We start from the raw sequence: 22,881 nt of genomic DNA on the forward strand, positions 1-22,881 counted from the left end.
AGAGACCGGTGACGTCAGCTCCTGATAGTGACCGGTGACATCAGCTCCTGATAGTGACCGGTGACGTCAGCTCCTGATAGTGACCGGTGACGTCAGCTCCTGATAGTGACCTGTGATGTCAGCGCCTGATAGTGAACGGTGGCGTCAGCGCCTGATAGTGACCGGTGACGTCAGCGTCTGATAGTGACCGGTGACGTCAGTGCCTGATAGTGACCGGTGACGTCAGCTCCTGATAGTGACCGGTGAAGTCAGCGCCTGATCGTGACCTCAGCGCCTGATAGCGACCGATGTCATTAGTGCCTGATAGCGACTGATGTCATCAGCGCCTGATAGCGACCGGTGACGTCAGCGTCTGATAGTGACCGGTGACGTCAGCGTCTGACAGTGACCGGTGACGTCAGCTCCTGATAGTAACCGTTGATGTCAGCTCCTGATAGTGACCTGTGATGTCAGCGCCTGATAGTGAACGGTGGCGTCAGCGCCTGATAGTGATGTCAGCGCCTGATAGTGACCGGTGACGTCAGCTCCTGATAGAGACCGGTGACGTCAGCTCCTGATAGAGACCGGTGACGTCAGCTCCTGATAGTGACCGGTGATATCAGCTCCTGATAGTGACCGGTGACGTCAGCGCCTGATAGTGACCGGTGACGTCAGCGCCTGATAGTGACCGGTGACGTCAGCGTCTGACAGTGACCGGTGACGTCAGCTCCTGATAGTAACCGTTGACGTCAGCTCCTGATAGTGACCGGTGACGTCAGCTCCTGATAGTGACCGGTGACGTCAGCTCCTCATAGTGACCGGTGACGTCAACTCCTGATAGTGACCGGTGACGTCAGCTCCTGATAGTGACCGGTGAAGTCAGCGCCTGATCGTGACGTCAGCGCCTGATAGCGACCGATGTCATCAGTGCCTGATAGCGACTGATGTCATCAGCGCCTGATAGCGACCGGTGACGTCAGCGTCTGATAGTGGCCGGTGACGTCAGCGTCTGACAGTGACCGGTGACGTCAGCTCCTGATAGTAACCGTTGATGTCAGCTCCTCATAGTGACCGGTGACGTCAGCTCCTGTTAGTGACCTGTGATGTCAGCGCCTGATAGTGAACGGTGGCGTCAGCGCCTGATAGTGAACGGTGGCGTCAGCGCCTGATAGTGACCGGTGACGTCAGCTCCTGATAGTGACCGGTGACGTCAGCTCCTGATAGAGACCGGTGACGTCAGCTCCTGATAGTGACCGGTGATATCAGCTCCTGATAGTGACCGGTGACGTCAGCGCCTGATAGTGACCGGTGACGTCAGCGCCTGATAGTGACCGGTGACGTCAGCGCCTGATAGTGACCGGTGACGTAAGCGCCTGATAGTGACCGGTGACGTCAGCTCCTGATAGTGACCGGTGACGTCAGCTCCTGATAGTGACCTGTGATGTCAGCGCCTGATAGTGAACGGTGGCGTCAGCGCCTGATAGTGATGTCAGCGCCTGATAGTGACCGGTGACGTCAGCGTCTGATAGTGACCGGTGACGTCAGTGCCTGATAGTGACCGGTGACGTCAGCTCCTGATAGTAACCGTTGATGTCAGCTCCTGATAGTGACCGGTGACGTCAGCTCCTGATAGTGACCGGTGACGTCAGCTCCTCATAGTGACCGGTGACGTCAACTCCTGATAGTGACCGGTGACGTCAGCTCCTGATAGTGACCGGTAACGTCAGCTCCTGATAGAGACCGGTGACGTCAGCTCCTGATAGTGACCGGTAATGTCAGCTCCTGATAGTGACCGGTGGCGTCAGCTCCTGATAGTGACCGGTGATGTCAGCTCCTGATAGTGACCGGTGACGTCAGCTCCTGATAGTGACCGGTGACGTCAGCGCCTGATAGTGACCGGTGTCGTCAGCGCCTGATAGTGACCGGTGTCGTCAGCGCCTGATAGTGACCGGTGACGTCAGCTCCTGATAGTGACCGGTGATGTCAGCTCCTGATAGTGACCGGTGACGTCAGCGCCTGATAGTGACCGGTGTCGTCAGCTCCTGATAGTGACCGGTGACGTCAGCTCCTGATAGAGACCGGTGACGTCAGCTCCTGATAGTGACCGGTGACATCAGCTCCTGATAGTGACCGGTGACGTCAGCTCCTGATAGTGACCTGTGATGTCAGCGCCTGATAGTGAACGGTGGCGTCAGCGCCTGATAGTGACCGGTGACGTCAGCGCCTGATAGTGACCGGTGTCGTCAGCTCCTGATAGTGACCGGTGACGTCAGCTCCTGATAGAGACCGGTGACGTCAGCTCCTGATAGTGACCGGTGACATCAGCTCCTGATAGTGACCGGTGACGTCAGCTCCTGATAGTGACCGGTGACGTCAGCTCCTGATAGTGACCTGTGATGTCAGCGCCTGATAGTGAACGGTGGCGTCAGCGCCTGATAGTGACCGGTGACGTCAGCGTCTGATAGTGACCGGTGACGTCAGTGCCTGATAGTGACCGGTGACGTCAGCTCCTGATAGTGACCGGTGAAGTCAGCGCCTGATCGTGACCTCAGCGCCTGATAGCGACCGATGTCATCAGTGCCTGATAGCGACTGATGTCATCAGCGCCTGATAGCGACCGGTGACGTCAGCGTCTGATAGTGACCGGTGACGTCAGCGTCTGACAGTGACCGGTGACGTCAGCTCCTGATAGTAACCGTTGATGTCAGCTCCTGATAGTGACCTGTGATGTCAGCGCCTGATAGTGAACGGTGGCGTCAGCGCCTGATAGTGATGTCAGCGCCTGATAGTGACCGGTGACGTCAGCTCCTGATAGAGACCGGTGACGTCAGCTCCTGATAGTGACCGGTGATATCAGCTCCTGATAGTGACCGGTGACGTCAGCGCCTGATAGTGACCGGTGACGTCAGCGCCTGATAGTGACCGGTGACGTCAGCGCCTGATAGTGACCGGTGACGTCAGCGCCTGATAGTGACCGGTGACGTAAGCGCCTGATAGTGACCGGTGACGTCAGCTCCTGATAGTGACCGGTGACGTCAGCTCCTGATAGTGACCTGTGAAGTCAGCGCCTGATAGTGAACGGTGGCGTCAGCGCCTGATAGTGATGTCAGCGCCTGATAGTGACCGGTGACGTCAGCGTCTGATAGTGACCGGTGACGTCAGTGCCTGATAGTGACCGGTGACGTCAGCTCCTGATAGTGACCGGTGAAGTCAGCGCCTGATCGTGACGTCAGCGCCTGATAGCGACCGATGTCATCAGTGCCTGATAGCGACCGATGTCATCAGCGCCTGATAGCGACCGGTGACGTCAGCGTCTGATAGTGACCGGTGGCGTCAGCTCCTGATAGTGACCAGTGATGTCAGCTCCTGATAGTGACCGGTGATGTCAGCTCCTGATAGTGACCGGTGATGTCAGCTCCTGATAGTGACCGGTGATGTCAGCTCCTGATAGTGACCGGTGATGTCAGCTCCTGATAGTGACCGGTGATGTCAGCTCCTGATAGTGACCGGTGACGTCAGCTCCTGATAGTGACCGGTGACGTCAGCTCCTGATAGTGACCGGTGACGTCAGCTCCTGATAGTGACCGGTGACGTCAGCTCCTGATAGTGACCGGTGACGTCAGCTCCTGATAGTGACCGGTGACGTCAGCTCCTGATAGTGACCGGTGATGTCAGCTCCTGATAGTGACCAGTGATGTCAGCTCCTGATAGTGACCGGTGATGTCAGCTCCTGATAGTGACCGGTGATGTCAGCTCCTGATAGTGACCGGTGACGTCAGCTCCTGATAGTGACCGGTGACGTCAGCTCCTGATAGTGACCGGTGACGTCAGCTCCTGATAGTGACCGGTGACGTCAGCTCCTGATAGTGACCGGTGACGTCAGCTCCTGATAGTGACCGGTGACGTCAGCTCCTGATAGTGACCGGTGACGTCAGCTCCTGATAGTGACCGGTGACGTCAGCTCCTGATAGTGACCGGTGACGTCAGCTCCTGATAGTGACCGGTGATGTCAGCGCCTGATAGTGACCGGTGATGTCAGCGCCTGATAGTGACCGGTGATGTCAGCTCCTGATAGTGACCGGTGACGTCAGCTCCTAATAGTGACCGGTGACGTCAGCTCCTGATAGTGACCGGTGACGTCAGCTCCTGATAGTGACCGGTGACGTCAGCTCCTGATAGTGACCGGTGACGTCAGCTCCTGATAGTGACCGGTGACGTCAGCTCCTCATAGTGACCGGTGATGTCAGCTCCTGATAGTGACCGGTGACGTCAGCTCCTGATAGTGACCGGTGACATCAGCTCCTGATAGAGACCGGTGACGTCAGCTCCTGATAGTGACCGGTGACGCCAGCTCCTGGTAGTGACCTGTGATGTCAGCGCCTGATAGTGAACGGTGGCGTCAGCGCCTGATAGTGATGTCAGCGCCTGATAGTGACCGGTGACGTCAGCGTCTGATAGTGACCGGTGACGTCAGCTCCTGATAGTGACCGGTGACGTCAGCTCCTGATAGTGACTGGTGACGTCAGCTCCTGATAGTGACCGGTGACGTCAGCTCCTGATAGTGACCGGTGACGTCAGCTCCTGATAGTGACCGGTGACGTCAGCTCCTGATAGTGACCGGTGACGTCAGCTCCTGATAGTGACCGGTGACGTCAGCTCCTGATAGTGACTGGTGACGTCAGCTCCTGATAGTGACCGGTGACGTCAGCTCCTGATAGTGACCGGTGATGTCAGCTCCTGATAGTGACCGGTGACGTCAGCTCCTGATAGTGACCGGTGACGTCAGCTCCTGATAGTGACCGGTGATGTCAGCTCCTGATAGTGACCGGTGACGTCAGCTCCTGATAGTGACCGGTGACGTCAGCTCCTGATAGTGACCGGTGATGTCAGCTCCTGATAGTGACCGGTGACGTCAGCTCCTGATAGTGACCGGTGACATCAGCTCCTGATAGAGACCGGTGACGTCAGCTCCTGATAGTGACCGGTGACGTCAGCTCCTGATAGTGACCTGTGATGTCAGCGCCTGATAGTGAACGGTGGCGTCAGCGCCTGATAGTGATGTCAGCGCCTGATAGTGACCGGTGACGTCAGCGTCTGATAGTGACCGGTGACGTCAGTGCCTGATAGTGACCGGTGACGTCAGCTCCTGATAGTGACCGGTGAAGTCAGCGCCTGATCGTGACGTCAGCGCCTGATAGCGACCGATGTCATCAGTGCCTGATAGCGACTGATGTCATCAGCGCCTGATAGCGACCGGTGACGTCAGCGTCTGATAGTGACCGGTGACGTCAGCGTCTGACAGTGACCGGTGACGTCAGCTCCTGATAGTAACCGTTGATGTCAGCTCCTGATAGTGACCGGTGACGTCAGCTCCTGATAGTGACCTGTGATGTCAGCGCCTGATAGTGAACGGTGGCGTCAGCGCCTGATAGTGATGTCAGCGCCTGATAGTGACCGGTGACGTCAGCTCCTGATAGAGACCGGTGACATCAGCTCCTGATAGAGACCGGTGACGTCAGCTGATAGTGACCGGTGATATCAGCTCCTGATAGTGACCGGTGACGTCAGCGCCTGATAGTGACCGGTGACGTCAGCGCCTGATAGTGACCGGTGACGTCAGCTCCTGATAGTGACCGGTGACGTCAGCTCCTGATAGTGACCTGTGATGTCAGCGCCTGATAGTGAACGGTGGCGTCAACGCCTGATAGTGATGTCAGCGCCTGATAGTGACCGGTGACGTCAGCGTCTGATAGTGACCGGTGACGTCAGTGCCTGATAGTGACCGGTGACGTCAGCTCCTGATAGTGACCGGTGAAGTCAGCGCCTGATCGTGACGTCAGCGCCTGATAGCGACCGATGTCATCAGTGCCTGATAGCGACCGATGTCATCAGCGCCTGATAGCGACCGGTGACGTCAGCGTCTGATAGTGACCGGTGACGTCAGCGTCTGACAGTGACCGGTGACGTCAGCTCCTGATAATAACCGTTGATGTCAGCTCCTGATAGTGACCGGTGACGTCAGCTCCTGATAGTGACCGGTGACGTCAGCTCCTCATAGTGACCGGTGACGTCAACTCCTGATAGTGACCGGTGACGTCAGCTCCTGATAGTGACCGGTGAAGTCAGCGCCTGATCGTGACGTCAGCGCCTGATAGCGACCGATGTCATCAGTGCCTGATAGCGACTGATGTCATCAGCGCCTGATAGCGACCGGTGACGTCAGCGTCTGATAGTGGCCGGTGACGTCAGCGTCTGACAGTGACCGGTGACGTCAGCTCCTGATAGTAACCGTTGATGTCAGCTCCTGATAGTGACCGGTGAAGTCAGCGCCTGATCGTGACGTCAGCGCCTGATAGCGACCGATGTCATCAGTGCCTGATAGCGACCGATGTCATCAGCGCCTGATAGCGACCGGTGACGTCAGCGTCTGATAGTGGCCGGTGACGTCAGCGTCTGACAGTGACCGGTGACGTCAGCTCCTGATAGTAACCGTTGATGTCAGCTCCTGATAGTGACCGGTGACGTCAGCTCCTGATAGTGACCTGTGATGTCAGCGCCTGATAGTGAACGGTGGCGTCAGCGCCTGATAGTGATGTCAGCGCCTGATAGTGACCGGTGACGTCAGCTCCTGATAGAGACCGGTGACGTCAGCTCCTGATAGTGACCGGTGATATCAGCTCCTGATAGTGACCGGTGACGTCAGCGCCTGATAGTGACCGGTGACGTCAGCGCCTGATAGTGACCGGTGACGTCAGCGTCTGACAGTGACCGGTGACGTCAGCTCCTGATAGTAACCGTTGATGTCAGCTCCTGATAGTGACCGGTGACGTCAGCTCCTGATAGTGACCGGTGACGTCAGCTCCTCATAGTGACCGGTGACGTCAACTCCTGATAGTGACCGGTGACGTCAGCTCCTGATAGTGACCGGTGAAGTCAGCGCCTGATCGTGACGTCAGCGCCTGATAGCGACCGATGTCATCAGTGCCTGATAGCGACTGATGTCATCAGCGCCTGATAGCGACCGGTGACGTCAGCGTCTGATAGTGGCCGGTGACGTCAGCGTCTGACAGTGACCGGTGACGTCAGCTCCTGATAGTAACCGTTGATGTCAGCTCCTCATAGTGACCGGTGACGTCAGCTCCTGATAGTGACCTGTGATGTCAGCGCCTGATAGTGAACGGTGGCGTCAGCGCCTGATAGTGACCGGTGACGTCAGCTCCTGATAGAGACCGGTGACGTCAGCTCCTGATAGAGACCGGTGACGTCAGCTCCTGATAGTGACCGGTGATATCAGCTCCTGATAGTGACCGGTGACGTCAGCGCCTGATAGTGACCGGTGACGTCAGCGCCTGATAGTGACCGGTGACGTCAGCGCCTGATAGTGACCGGTGACGTAAGCGCCTGATAGTGACCGGTGACGTCAGCTCCTGATAGTGACCGGTGACGTCAGCTCCTGATAGTGACCTGTGATGTCAGCGCCTGATAGTGAACGGTGGCGTCAGCGCCTGATAGTGATGTCAGCGCCTGATAGTGACCGGTGACGTCAGCGTCTGATAGTGACCGGTGACGTCAGTGCCTGATAGTGACCGGTGACGTCAGCTCCTGATAGTAACCGTTGATGTCAGCTCCTGATAGTGACCGGTGACGTCAGCTCCTGATAGTGACCGGTGACGTCAGCTCCTCATAGTGACCGGTGACGTCAACTCCTGATAGTGACCGGTGACGTCAGCTCCTGATAGTGACCGGTAACGTCAGCTCCTGATAGAGACCGGTGACGTCAGCTCCTGATAGTGACCGGTAATGTCAGCTCCTGATAGTGACCGGTGGCGTCAGCTCCTGATAGTGAACGGTGACGTCAGCTCCTGATAGTGACCGGTGATGTCAGCTCCTGATAGTGACCGGTGATGTCAGCTCCTGATAGTGACCGGTGACGTCAGCGCCTGATAGTGACCGGTGTCGTCAGCGCCTGATAGTGACCGGTGTCGTCAGCGCCTGATAGTGACCGGTGACGTCAGCTCCTGATAGTGACCGGTGATGTCAGCTCCTGATAGTGACCGGTGACGTCAGCGCCTGATAGTGACCGGTGTCGTCAGCTCCTGATAGTGACCGGTGACGTCAGCTCCTGATAGAGACCGGTGACGTCAGCTCCTGATAGTGACCGGTGACGTCAGCTCCTGATAGTGACCGGTGACGTCAGCTCCTGATAGTGACCTGTGATGTCAGCGCCTGATAGTGAACGGTGGCGTCAGCGCCTGATAGTGACCGGTGACGTCAGCGCCTGATAGTGACCGGTGTCGTCAGCTCCTGATAGTGACCGGTGACGTCAGCTCCTGATAGAGACCGGTGACGTCAGCTCCTGATAGTGACCGGTGACATCAGCTCCTGATAGTGACCGGTGACGTCAGCTCCTGATAGTGACCGGTGACGTCAGCTCCTGATAGTGACCTGTGATGTCAGCGCCTGATAGTGAACGGTGGCGTCAGCGCCTGATAGTGACCGGTGACGTCAGCGTCTGATAGTGACCGGTGACGTCAGTGCCTGATAGTGACCGGTGACGTCAGCTCCTGATAGTGACCGGTGAAGTCAGCGCCTGATCGTGACCTCAGCGCCTGATAGCGACCGATGTCATTAGTGCCTGATAGCGACTGATGTCATCAGCGCCTGATAGCGACCGGTGACGTCAGCGTCTGATAGTGACCGGTGACGTCAGCGTCTGACAGTGACCGGTGACGTCAGCTCCTGATAGTAACCGTTGATGTCAGCTCCTGATAGTGACCTGTGATGTCAGCGCCTGATAGTGAACGGTGGCGTCAGCGCCTGATAGTGATGTCAGCGCCTGATAGTGACCGGTGACGTCAGCTCCTGATAGAGACCGGTGACGTCAGCTCCTGATAGAGACCGGTGACGTCAGCTCCTGATAGTGACCGGTGATATCAGCTCCTGATAGTGACCGGTGACGTCAGCGCCTGATAGTGACCGGTGACGTCAGCGCCTGATAGTGACCGGTGACGTCAGCGTCTGACAGTGACCGGTGACGTCAGCTCCTGATAGTAACCGTTGACGTCAGCTCCTGATAGTGACCGGTGACGTCAGCTCCTGATAGTGACCGGTGACGTCAGCTCCTCATAGTGACCGGTGACGTCAACTCCTGATAGTGACCGGTGACGTCAGCTCCTGATAGTGACCGGTGAAGTCAGCGCCTGATCGTGACGTCAGCGCCTGATAGCGACCGATGTCATCAGTGCCTGATAGCGACTGATGTCATCAGCGCCTGATAGCGACCGGTGACGTCAGCGTCTGATAGTGGCCGGTGACGTCAGCGTCTGACAGTGACCGGTGACGTCAGCTCCTGATAGTAACCGTTGATGTCAGCTCCTCATAGTGACCGGTGACGTCAGCTCCTGTTAGTGACCTGTGATGTCAGCGCCTGATAGTGAACGGTGGCGTCAGCGCCTGATAGTGAACGGTGGCGTCAGCGCCTGATAGTGACCGGTGACGTCAGCTCCTGATAGTGACCGGTGACGTCAGCTCCTGATAGAGACCGGTGACGTCAGCTCCTGATAGTGACCGGTGATATCAGCTCCTGATAGTGACCGGTGACGTCAGCGCCTGATAGTGACCGGTGACGTCAGCGCCTGATAGTGACCGGTGACGTCAGCGCCTGATAGTGACCGGTGACGTAAGCGCCTGATAGTGACCGGTGACGTCAGCTCCTGATAGTGACCGGTGACGTCAGCTCCTGATAGTGACCTGTGATGTCAGCGCCTGATAGTGAACGGTGGCGTCAGCGCCTGATAGTGATGTCAGCGCCTGATAGTGACCGGTGACGTCAGCGTCTGATAGTGACCGGTGACGTCAGTGCCTGATAGTGACCGGTGACGTCAGCTCCTGATAGTAACCGTTGATGTCAGCTCCTGATAGTGACCGGTGACGTCAGCTCCTGATAGTGACCGGTGACGTCAGCTCCTCATAGTGACCGGTGACGTCAACTCCTGATAGTGACCGGTGACGTCAGCTCCTGATAGTGACCGGTAACGTCAGCTCCTGATAGAGACCGGTGACGTCAGCTCCTGATAGTGACCGGTAATGTCAGCTCCTGATAGTGACCGGTGGCGTCAGCTCCTGATAGTGACCGGTGATGTCAGCTCCTGATAGTGACCGGTGACGTCAGCTCCTGATAGTGACCGGTGACGTCAGCGCCTGATAGTGACCGGTGTCGTCAGCGCCTGATAGTGACCGGTGTCGTCAGCGCCTGATAGTGACCGGTGACGTCAGCTCCTGATAGTGACCGGTGATGTCAGCTCCTGATAGTGACCGGTGACGTCAGCGCCTGATAGTGACCGGTGTCGTCAGCTCCTGATAGTGACCGGTGACGTCAGCTCCTGATAGAGACCGGTGACGTCAGCTCCTGATAGTGACCGGTGACATCAGCTCCTGATAGTGACCGGTGACGTCAGCTCCTGATAGTGACCTGTGATGTCAGCGCCTGATAGTGAACGGTGGCGTCAGCGCCTGATAGTGACCGGTGACGTCAGCGCCTGATAGTGACCGGTGTCGTCAGCTCCTGATAGTGACCGGTGACGTCAGCTCCTGATAGAGACCGGTGACGTCAGCTCCTGATAGTGACCGGTGACATCAGCTCCTGATAGTGACCGGTGACGTCAGCTCCTGATAGTGACCGGTGACGTCAGCTCCTGATAGTGACCTGTGATGTCAGCGCCTGATAGTGAACGGTGGCGTCAGCGCCTGATAGTGACCGGTGACGTCAGCGTCTGATAGTGACCGGTGACGTCAGTGCCTGATAGTGACCGGTGACGTCAGCTCCTGATAGTGACCGGTGAAGTCAGCGCCTGATCGTGACCTCAGCGCCTGATAGCGACCGATGTCATCAGTGCCTGATAGCGACTGATGTCATCAGCGCCTGATAGCGACCGGTGACGTCAGCGTCTGATAGTGACCGGTGACGTCAGCGTCTGACAGTGACCGGTGACGTCAGCTCCTGATAGTAACCGTTGATGTCAGCTCCTGATAGTGACCTGTGATGTCAGCGCCTGATAGTGAACGGTGGCGTCAGCGCCTGATAGTGATGTCAGCGCCTGATAGTGACCGGTGACGTCAGCTCCTGATAGAGACCGGTGACGTCAGCTCCTGATAGTGACCGGTGATATCAGCTCCTGATAGTGACCGGTGACGTCAGCGCCTGATAGTGACCGGTGACGTCAGCGCCTGATAGTGACCGGTGACGTCAGCGCCTGATAGTGACCGGTGACGTCAGCGCCTGATAGTGACCGGTGACGTAAGCGCCTGATAGTGACCGGTGACGTCAGCTCCTGATAGTGACCGGTGACGTCAGCTCCTGATAGTGACCTGTGAAGTCAGCGCCTGATAGTGAACGGTGGCGTCAGCGCCTGATAGTGATGTCAGCGCCTGATAGTGACCGGTGACGTCAGCGTCTGATAGTGACCGGTGACGTCAGTGCCTGATAGTGACCGGTGACGTCAGCTCCTGATAGTGACCGGTGAAGTCAGCGCCTGATCGTGACGTCAGCGCCTGATAGCGACCGATGTCATCAGTGCCTGATAGCGACCGATGTCATCAGCGCCTGATAGCGACCGGTGACGTCAGCGTCTGATAGTGACCGGTGGCGTCAGCTCCTGATAGTGACCAGTGATGTCAGCTCCTGATAGTGACCGGTGATGTCAGCTCCTGATAGTGACCGGTGATGTCAGCTCCTGATAGTGACCGGTGATGTCAGCTCCTGATAGTGACCGGTGATGTCAGCTCCTGATAGTGACCGGTGATGTCAGCTCCTGATAGTGACCGGTGACGTCAGCTCCTGATAGTGACCGGTGACGTCAGCTCCTGATAGTGACCGGTGACGTCAGCTCCTGATAGTGACCGGTGACGTCAGCTCCTGATAGTGACCGGTGACGTCAGCTCCTGATAGTGACCGGTGACGTCAGCTCCTGATAGTGACCGGTGATGTCAGCTCCTGATAGTGACCAGTGATGTCAGCTCCTGATAGTGACCGGTGATGTCAGCTCCTGATAGTGACCGGTGATGTCAGCTCCTGATAGTGACCGGTGACGTCAGCTCCTGATAGTGACCGGTGACGTCAGCTCCTGATAGTGACCGGTGACGTCAGCTCCTGATAGTGACCGGTGACGTCAGCTCCTGATAGTGACCGGTGACGTCAGCTCCTGATAGTGACCGGTGACGTCAGCTCCTGATAGTGACCGGTGATGTCAGCTCCTGATAGTGACCGGTGATGTCAGTGGCTCATAACATCCATTGAGTGGTTGCATGTATCAGACTGAAGCCCTCTATCAGTGAGGGGCCGCATATATCATTTGAGAGTCATGTATATCGGTGAGGGGCAGGAATCACAGTTACGTATGTAGCGCTGCCCCTGGTTTCCGCACATGCAGTCAGCATACACACAGTGCTGTCTTTACACCGGGAGCGGACCCGTCTGTACGTTTGACGCACGTCCCCCCACGGTTTACAGGAGCCGACAACATGATTTCTGCTTTCCTTATAGTGAAATCTGAAGTTATCAAATGCCATGAAAAAATCTTCCAGGTCAGAGAGACTCTCCGAGCCGCGAAAGGAGCACAGGACACACAGGTGAGAAAATGTCATATATATATATATATATATATATATCAGTACAGACCAAAAGTTTGGACACACCTTCTCATTTAAAGATTTTTCTGTATTTTGATGACTGAAAATTGTACATTCACACTGAAGGAATCAAAACTATGAATTAACACGTGGAATTATATACTTAACAAAAAAGTGTGAAACAACTGAAATTATGTCTTATATTCTAGGTTCTTCAAAGTAGCCACCTTTTGCTTTGAAGACTGCTTTGCACACTCTTGGCATTCTCTTGATGAATGAAATATTCCAGTTGTAAATCTTTATTCATTACATAGTGGAATGTGTTGAGAACAATAAAACCTAAAAATAATCAACGTAAATCACAACTAATATCCCTCGGAGGTCTGGAGTTGGAATGATGCTCAAAATCAAAGTGGAAAATGAAGTTACAGGCTGATCCAATTTCAGTGGAAATGCCTCAAGACAAGGAAATGATGCTCAGTAGTGTGTGTGGCCTCCACGTGCCTGTATGACCTCCCTACAACACCTGGGCATGCTCCTGATGAGGCAGTGGATGGTCTCCTGAGGGATCTCCCAGACCTTGACTAAAGCATCCGCCAACTCCTGGACAGTCTGTGGTGCAACGTGACGTTGGTGGATGGTGCGAGACATGATGTCCCAGATGTGCTCAATCGGATTCAGGTCTGGGGAACGGGCGGCCAGTCCATAGCTTCAATGCCTTCATCTTGCAGGAACTGCTGACACACTCCAGCCACATGAGGTCTGGCTTTGTCCTGCATTAGGAGGAACCCAGGGCCAACCGCACCAGCATTTGGTCTCACAAGGGGTCTGAGGATCACATCTCGGTACCTAATGGCAGTCAGGCTACCTCTGGCGAGCACATGGGGGGCTGTGCTGCCCTCCAAAGAAATGCCACCCCACACCATTACTGACCCACTGCCAAACCGGTCATGATAAAGGATGTTGCAGGCAGGAGATCGCTCTCCACGGCGTCTCCAGACTCTGTCACGTCTGTCACCTGTGCTCAGTGTGAACCTGCTTTCATCTGTGAAGAGTACAGGGCGCCAGTGGCGAATTTGCCAATCCTGGTGTTCTGTGGCAAATGCCAAGCGTCCTGCACGGTGTTGGGCTGTGAGCACAACCCCCATCTGTGGATGTCGGGCACTCAGACCATCCTCATGGAGTCGGTTTCTAATTGTTTGTGCAGACACATGCACATTTGTGGCCTGCTGGAGGTCATTTTGCAGGGCTCCCGCAGTGCTCCTCCTGTTCCTCCTTGCACAAAGGCTGAGGTAGCGCTCCTGCTGCTGGGTTGTTTCCCTCCTACGGCCCCCTCCACGTCTCCTGGAGTACTGGCCTGTCTCCTGGTAGCGCGACCAGCCTCTGGACACTACGCTGACAGACACAGCAAACCTTGCCACAGCTCGCATTGATGTGCCATCCTGGATGAGCTGCACTACCTGAGCCACTTGTGTGGGTTGTAGAGTCCGTCTCATGCTATCACGAGTGTAAAAGCACAACCAGCATTCAGAAGTGAACAAAACATCAGCCAGAAAGCATTGGTACTGAGATGTGGTCTGTGGTCCCCACCTGCAGATCCACTCCTTTATTGAGGGGGTCTTGATAATTGCCAATAATTTCCATCTGTTGGCTATTCCATTTGCACAACTGTACGTGAAATTGATTGCCAATCAGTGTTGTGTCCTAATTGGACAGTTTGATTTCACAGAAGTTTGATTTACTTGGAGTTATATTCTGCTGTTTAAGTGTTCCCTTTATTCTTTGGAGCAATGTATATATACACATATAATATATATATATATATATATATATATATATATATATATATATATATATATACAGTGTTTGCATCAGTTCATGTAAAGAACATGCCAACAACTGTGAACATTTGCCTTTCTTTTTATTGTGAAGAAATAGAACAAAATAACTGAAAGCTTCAGTTTGCATAACTATGCACTCCCTTAAAGTCAGTACTTTGCAGAGCCTCCTTTTGTGGCATTTGCACCTAAAAGTCTCTTTGGATAAGTCTCTATGAGCTTTCTACATCTTGTCACTGGGATTTTTTACCCGTTTGCAAAACTTCTCATGCTCCTTCACGTTTGCTGTTCACCAGAGGAAACATCTATCTTCAAGTCTGACTACAGATTCTCTTGGATTAATGTATTGGCTGTGGGTAGTCCACTCCAAAACATTTACATGTTTCCCCTTAAACCACTTGAGTGTTGGTTTAGCAGTATGCTTTGGGTCACTGTTAGTGATGAGCGAATATACTCGTTACTCGAGATTTCCCAGCACGCTCGGGGGTCCTCTGAGTATTTTTTAGTGCTCGGAAATTTAGTTTTTCTTGCCACAGCTGAATGTTTTACATCTGTTAGCCAGCATAAGTACATGTGGGGATTCCCTAGCAACCAGGCAACCCCCACATGTACTTATGCTGGCTATCAGATGTAAATCATCGGCAAGGAAAACTTAATTTCCGAGCACTGAAAAATACTCGGAGGATCCCCGACCATGCTCTGGAAATCTCGAGTAACGAGTATATTCGCTCATCACTAGTCACTGTTGGAAGGTGAATCTCCGTCCCTGTCTCATATGGCAAACTCAAACAGGTTTTGCTCAAGAATATCCTTGTGGCTGCTCACTTTCCCCAGTCCCACACGCTCGGGTGATCCTCGACTCTGCCCTCTCTTTCAAGCCACATATCCAAGCTCTTGCCTCCTCCTGCTGTCTCAAACTCAAAAATATTTCTCGGATCCGCGCATTCCTTGACCGCGACACCACAAAAACGCTAGTGCATGCCCTTATCATCTCCCGCCTCGACTACTGCAACCTCCTACTCTCTGGACTCCCCTCTAGCACTCTGGCACCACTCCAATCCATCCTACACTCTGCTGCCTGACTAATCTACCTGTCTCCCCGCTATTCCCCAGCCTCTCCCCTATATCAAGCCCTTCACTGGCTTCCTATCGCCCAGAGACTCCAGTTCAAAACCCTCACAATGACATACAAAGCCATCCACAACCTGTCTCCTCCATACATCTGTGACATGGTCTCCCGGTACCTACCTACACGCAACCTCCGATCCTCTCAAGAAAGATCTTCTCTACTCCCCTCTCATCTCTTCTTCCCACAACCGCATCCAAGACATCTCCCGTGCTTCCCCCCTACTCTGGAACTCTCTACCCCAACACATCAGACTCTCGCCTACCATAGAAACCTTCAAAAAGAACCTGAAGACTCACCTCTTCTGACAAGCCTACAGCCTGCAGTGATCCTGAACTTACTGAACCGCCGCACAACCTGCCCTACCCTCTCCTAGTGTTTCATCACCCATCCCCTGCAGACTGTGAGCCCTCGCGGGCAGGGTCCTCCCTCCTTATGTACCCGTGTGCCTTGTTATTTGCTCATGTTTATTGTACTTGTCTATATTTTCCCCGTATTCACATGTAAAGCGCCATGGAATAAATGGCGATTTAAAAATGTATAATAATAATATTTAGCACCATCTTCTCCTCAACTCTGACCATTTTTCCTTTTCCAGCTGCCGAACAACCTCTCTTCATCATGATACCACCACCGTGTTTCTCTGTGGGGATGGTGTTCTTGGGATGGAGCGCTGTGTTGGTTAGGCGCCACACATAGCGTTTACCTTGGTGGTCGAAAAGTTCAATTTTGGTCCCAACTGACCACAGCACCTTCCTCCATACATATGGGGAGTCTCCCACGTCTTTTGTCAAACTGAAAACAAGCCGTACAATTTTTGTGTGTAAGTAAAGGCTTTGTTGTGCCACTTTTCCATAAAAGCCATCTCTATAGAGAGTATGGCTAATTGTAGTTGTATTGGCAGATGCTCAAGTCTCTGCTTGCAAACTCTGCAGCTGCTTCAGAGATTGAGAGTTTTTTTTTTTAACCCAATCCTGACTTGTACTTCTCAACAACTTTATCCCTGACTAGATTGGGGATCTCCTTGGTCTTCATGGTGTTGTTTGGAGATATGCTTGGTCTTCATGGTGTTTGGAGATCTCCTTGGTCTTCATGTTGGTGTTTGGTTAGTGGAGCGTCTTGCTTAATGGTGTTGCAGCCTCTGTGGTCTTTCAGAAAAGATAAGGGCTCTTTCTTATCTGTGTATAAATCTGAAGAAGTGCAGCCTTATTGTGAAGATACTGGGGGGGTGGGGGCGGGTCTGCAGGTGATCTCATCCGCTAGCCCGAAACTGCAGAGACCAGGGCACATATCACCGAACGCCCGTTTTCCTTTTATCGTGGGCGTAAAACTACTCGGACAACACAGGGTTAGGGGAAACACAGTGTGGCAATACTTTATTGAACCACAAAGCAGGCAAATAACACACGGAACAGTTCCAGCAAAATACCCAAGATTGTAAAATTTGACAGCTTCCAGAAGGCGATTAATCCCATCTGTGGCACCCACAGAGGTAACGACAAGCTTAGGAAGTTGACAGCCCATTGAGGGACAAGGCCGTTTGACTGGAGGGTCACAACCTATCATCTCCAAGCAACTCCATGGAGACGTGACCGGTGGGTCCCAATCCTGACAATCCTCCAACATATCCATGGGTTCAGTGATGGTCAATAGAGCAAATCTGTATTCTTTCAGCCAGAGCCGTGGTTTTCTAAGCTGGCATCCTGTAGAATGTCAAATCTGTGTCCCTCGTGATGCAGCCATAATCTGGCAGCTATCCTGTAGAGCAGACCTGGGCAAAGTGCGGCCCGCGGGCCAAATCCAGCCCTTTGGTTGTCTACTCGCTCTAATACTACTTGGAGGGAAAAACAGTGGGGAAATAGTTCATTGAAACACATAATAGGCTAAGAGCACATAGAACAGACCCAGCAACATACCTAAGATGGTGCAAAATTGCACAGTCTCACCCTTCTGCTGACTTGCCAAGATAAGAGCAGCCGTGACTTCAGAGCTTCCAGGGCCGACTCGATCTGATTGGACTAAAAAAAAATTACAGCATGCAGCAAGTGGCCATGTATAGCGAACAAGACTCACCAATGCAAGTCTGTGGTTGCGGGAAAAAAATCGCACTGTACACGGTCCATGCATGTGCCGTCCGATTTTTACATTTCTCAAAGGAAACTGCATTTTATCAGCCAAGTACTCTAAATTCATAGCCTGAACTGTCAGGATAGGATAGAAATAGTTCAAAGATATGTATAATGAGTTAATTGCGTGTGTTATTTTCTGTACTGTACATAGCCAGGAGTCTGACCAGACGTGTCTGACCATCTTAGAAATTGCATTTTTAAATTGCAGTTTTTTAATTGCTATGAATTAGACTAGAATTCCATGGGGCATTTGAGCATTCATCACTGCTGTACTTTCATCATCCTCATCACCACCTGTATCCTCTAATCAAGCTGTTTTGTCTACCCACAGGTATGCTGCTGTCCATCTACTCTGCCTTTCCTGCAATGTGTGTTTATGTGAACTGCATATAATTCCCACCTGGTATGCTGCTGTCCATCTACTCTGCCTTTCCTGCAATGTGTGTTTATGTGAACTGCATATAATTCCCACCTGGTACGCTTTGCTTACCCATTGTTTTCTATCCATTCGTATTTCACTTCCCTTGCTTCTTGCTTGCATACCTGAGTGGCCATCTACCCCACCCCCTCTTTATGACCTGGCTTAACTGTGAACATGTGCTCTAGACACACACGCCCACATCCTCCCTCTCAGCTGTGAGCCCTTAGGTGCCCATAAATTCATAGCCAGGAGTCTGACCAGACGTGTCTGACCATCTTAGAAATTGCATTTTTAAATTGCAGTTTTTTAATTGCTATGAATTAGACTAGAATTGGACTGGAATTGACTGGAAGGTAAAGGAATAGAAAACCACTATAATGTTTCGGTTTCTTTTCACATTCACCCCCATACTACTCTATTTCTTCCTATCTCCTGTAGTCCCTCCACCCAGTAAAGAACTAGTCATTTCTCCCTCCATCCTCCCCAGTCATCTCACCTCCTCCACAGAACTATTCCTCCACATACAATCCTTTCTCGCCAGGCACACACGGCCACATCATGACCTATCCAGCTCACACCTTCTAACGCTCTGTCTGCTGCTCCTCATTGCTGGCGACATATCCCCAAATCCTGGCCCTCCTCATCACATCCCCACACTCATTTCAAATCCCCTGCCACGATCCTCTACACGTCCTCGCAACCACAGTAACCTCATACCCATTCATCCTGCCCCCACTCCCCCAATTTCCCTATCTGGAGCACTATGGAACGCACGCTCTGTCTGCAATAAACTTCCATTTATCCATGACCTCTTTATCAATAACAAACTCTCCTTCCTCGGCATCACTGAAACCTGGCTCACCCCTTCTGACACAGCCTCCCCTGCGGCACTCTCTTACGGTGGCTTCCACCTTTCTCACACACCCCGCCCCAGCAGCAAGCATGGCGGAGGAGTTGGTTTTCTCCTGTCAGATAACTGCTCCTTCACCCCAATCCCACTGCCACCCTCTGTTATCCTCCCTTCCTTTGAGGTGCACTCTGTGCGCATCTACTCCCCCTCCAACCTCCAACTGGCTGTCATCTACCGTCCCCCAGGGCCAGCCACCACCTTCTTCGACCACTTCACCACCTGGCTACTCCACTTCCTCGCCGCTGACATCCCCACTATCATCATGGGCGACTTCAACATCCCCATTGACACTTCCCTCTCAGCTGCCACTAAACTTCTATCTCTCACTTCCTCCTTTGGCCTCACTCAATGGTCTTCTACAGCCACCCACAAAGATGGTCACACACTGGACCTCATTCTCACCCGCCTCTGCTCCCTATCTAACCTCTCAAACTCACCTCTTCCTCTTTCTGACCACAACCTACTTACATTCTCTTCCCTTTCCACTCCTTGTCTACAACCCCCACCCCACAAACTCTCACACCCTCGCAGAAATCTTAAACACCTTGATCTTCACTCACTCTCTGAATCCCTCCTCCCTCTCACAGACATAAGCTCCCTACACAATGCGGATGATGCTGCCACTCTATATAACACCACAATAGCTGCAGCTTTGGAATCTCTTGCCCCTCTCACACATACCAAAGCTCGCAAAATCAACAGACAACCCTGGCACACCAGCATGACAAAAGAACTGAGGCGAGCTTCCAGAGCTGCTGAGCGCAGATGGAAAAGATCCCACTCCATCGAGCACTTCATCGCATTCAAACAGTCCCTCACTGCTTTCAAAACCATGCTCGCCACAGCAAAACAAACCTACTTCTCATCTCTCATATCCTCCCTGTCTCACAACCCCAAACAGTTATTCAACACCTTCAACTCTCTCCTCCGTCCCCCAGCACCTCCTCCCTCCCCACTCATCTCAGCTGAAGACTTCGCCTCATTTTTCAAGCAGAAAATTGAGAACATCAGAGACAATTTTAGTAAACAACCCCCAGAACCCTTCCTCCCAACTACCCAGCCCTCCACCTCCAAAACCAACTTCTCCACCATTACAGAAGACGGACTCTCCACTCTACTCTCAAGATCGCATCTCACCACCTGTGCACTTGACCCGATCCCATCCCACTTCATCCCAAACCTCACCACAGTCTTCATCCCAACCCTAACCCATCTCTTTAACCTATCACTAACAACTGGCATTTTCCCCTCAAGCTTTAAACATGCCACAATCACACCTATCCTCAAAAAGCCCTCTCTTGACCCATCCTCTGTATCTAGCTATCGCCCTATATCACTTCTCCCCTTTGCCTCAAAACTACTGGAACAACATGTCCATACTGAACTGTCCTCCCATCTATCTTCCTGCTCCTTCTTCGACCGCTTTCAATCAGGCTTCCGGTCACACCACTCCACTGAAACTGCCCTAACTAAGGTCACCAATGACCTATTAACCGCCAAGAGCAAGCGACACTACTCTGTCCTCCTCCTCCTGGACCTGTCCTCTGCCTTTGACACAGTGGACCATTCCCTGCTGCTGCAGACCCTCTCATCCCTTGGCATCACAGAATTGGCCCTATCCTGGATCTCATCATACCTAACTGACCGTACATTCAGCGTCTCCCACTCACACACCACCTCCTCACCTCGCCCCCTATCTGTCGGAGTCCCGCAAGGTTCAGTTCTAGGACCCCTGCTCTTCTCCATCTACACCTTTGGCCTGGGACAGCTCATAGAATCTCACGGCTTTCAGTATCATCTCTATGCTGACGACACACAGATCTACATCTCTGGACCAGATATCACCTCCCTACTAACCAGAATCCCTCAATGTCTGTCTGCTATTTCATCCTTCTTCTCCACTAGATTTCTAAAACTTAACATGGACAAAACAGAATTCATCATCTTTCCCCCATCTCACGCGATCTCCCCAACGAACCTATCCATTACAGTAAACGGCTGCCCACTCTCCCCAGTCCCACAAGCCCGCTGTCTTGGGGTAATCCTTGACACTGATCTCTCCTTTAAACCACATATCCAAACCCTTTCCACTTCCTGCCGCCTCCAACTCAAAATATTTCACGGATCCGCACATTCCTAAACCAAGAATCTGCAAAAACCCTAGTCCATGCCCTCATCATCTCCCGCCTTGACTACTGTAACCTCCTGCTCTGTGGCCTCCCCTCTAACACTCTTGCACCCCTCCAATCTATTCTAAACTCTGCTGCCCGACTAATCCACCTGTCCCCCCGCTATTCCCCTGCCTCTCCCCTCTGTCAATCCCTGCACTGGCTCCCCATCACCCAGAGACTCCAGTACAAAAGCCTAACCATGACATATAAAGCCATCCACAACCTGTCTCCTCCATACATCTGTGACCTCGTCTCCCGGTACTTTCCTGCACGCAACCTCCGATCCTCACAAGATCTCCTTCTCTACTCCCCTCTTATCTCCTCTTCCCACAATCGCATACAAGATTTCTCTCGTGCATCCCCCCTACTCTGGAATGCTCTACCACAACATATCAGACTCTCGCCTACCATCGAAACCTTCAAAAAGAACCTGAAGACCCACCTCTTCCGACAAGCCTACAACCTGCAGTAACCACCGATTGACCAAACCGCTGCACGGCCAGCTCTACCCTCACCTAATGTATCCTCACCCATCCCTTGTAGATTGTGAGCCCTCGCGGGCAGGGTCCTCTCTCCTCCTGTACCAGTTGTGACTTGTATTTTTCAAGATTATTGTACTTGTTTTATTATGTATACCCCTCCTCACATGTAAAGCGCCATGGAATAAATGGCGCTATAATAATAAATAATAATAATAATAATAAGTACTTGTATTTAGCTAATAAATATATAAATGAAAAATATGGCATGGGGTCCCTTCTAGTTTTACTAACCAGCTGAGGGAAAAACGACAGCTTTGAGCTGGTCTTATTAGTCTGGGAAAGGGCCAATAATATTGGAGCTTCCCAGCCTATTAACCCCTTCATGACCCAGCCTATTTTGACCTTAAAGACCTTGCCGTTTTTTGCAATTCTGACCAGTGTCCCTTTATGAGGTAATAACTCAGGAACGCTTCAACGGATCCTAGCGGTTCTGAGATTGTTTTTTCGTGACATATTCGGCTTCATGTTAGTGGTAAATTTAGGTCAATAAATTCTGCGTTTATTTGTGATAAAAACGGAAATTTGGCGAAAATTTTGAAAATTTCGCAATTTTCACATTTTGAATTTTTATTCTGTTAAACCAGAGAGATATGTGACACAAAATAGTTAATAAATAACATTTCCCACATGTTTACTTTACATCAGCACAATTTTGGAAACAACATTTTTTTTTGTTAGGAAGTTATAAGGGTTAAAATTTGACCAGCGATTTGTCATTTTTACAACGAAATTTACAAAACCATTTTTTTTAGGGACCACCTCACATTTGAAGTCCGTTTGAGGGGTCTATATGGCTGAAAATACCCAAAAGTGACACCATTCTAAAAACTGCACCCCTCAAGGTACTCAAAACCACATTCCAGAAGTTTATTAACCCTTCAGGTGCTTCACAGCAGCAGAAGCAACATGGAAGGAAAAAATGAACATTTAACTTTTTAGTCACAAAAATTATCTTTTAGCAACAATTTTTTTATTTTCCCAATGGTAAAAGGAGAAACTGAACCACGAAAGTTGTTGTGCAATTTGTCCTGAGTACGCTGATACCTCATATGTGGGGATAAACCACTGTTTGGGCGCACGGCAGGGCTTGGAAGGGAAGGAGCGCCATTTGACTTTTTGAATCAAAAATTGTCTCCAC

This window comes from Ranitomeya imitator, chromosome 2 (assembly GCF_032444005.1).
Source record: "Ranitomeya imitator isolate aRanImi1 chromosome 2, aRanImi1.pri, whole genome shotgun sequence".
NCBI classification, from domain to species: domain Eukaryota; kingdom Metazoa; phylum Chordata; class Amphibia; order Anura; family Dendrobatidae; genus Ranitomeya; species Ranitomeya imitator.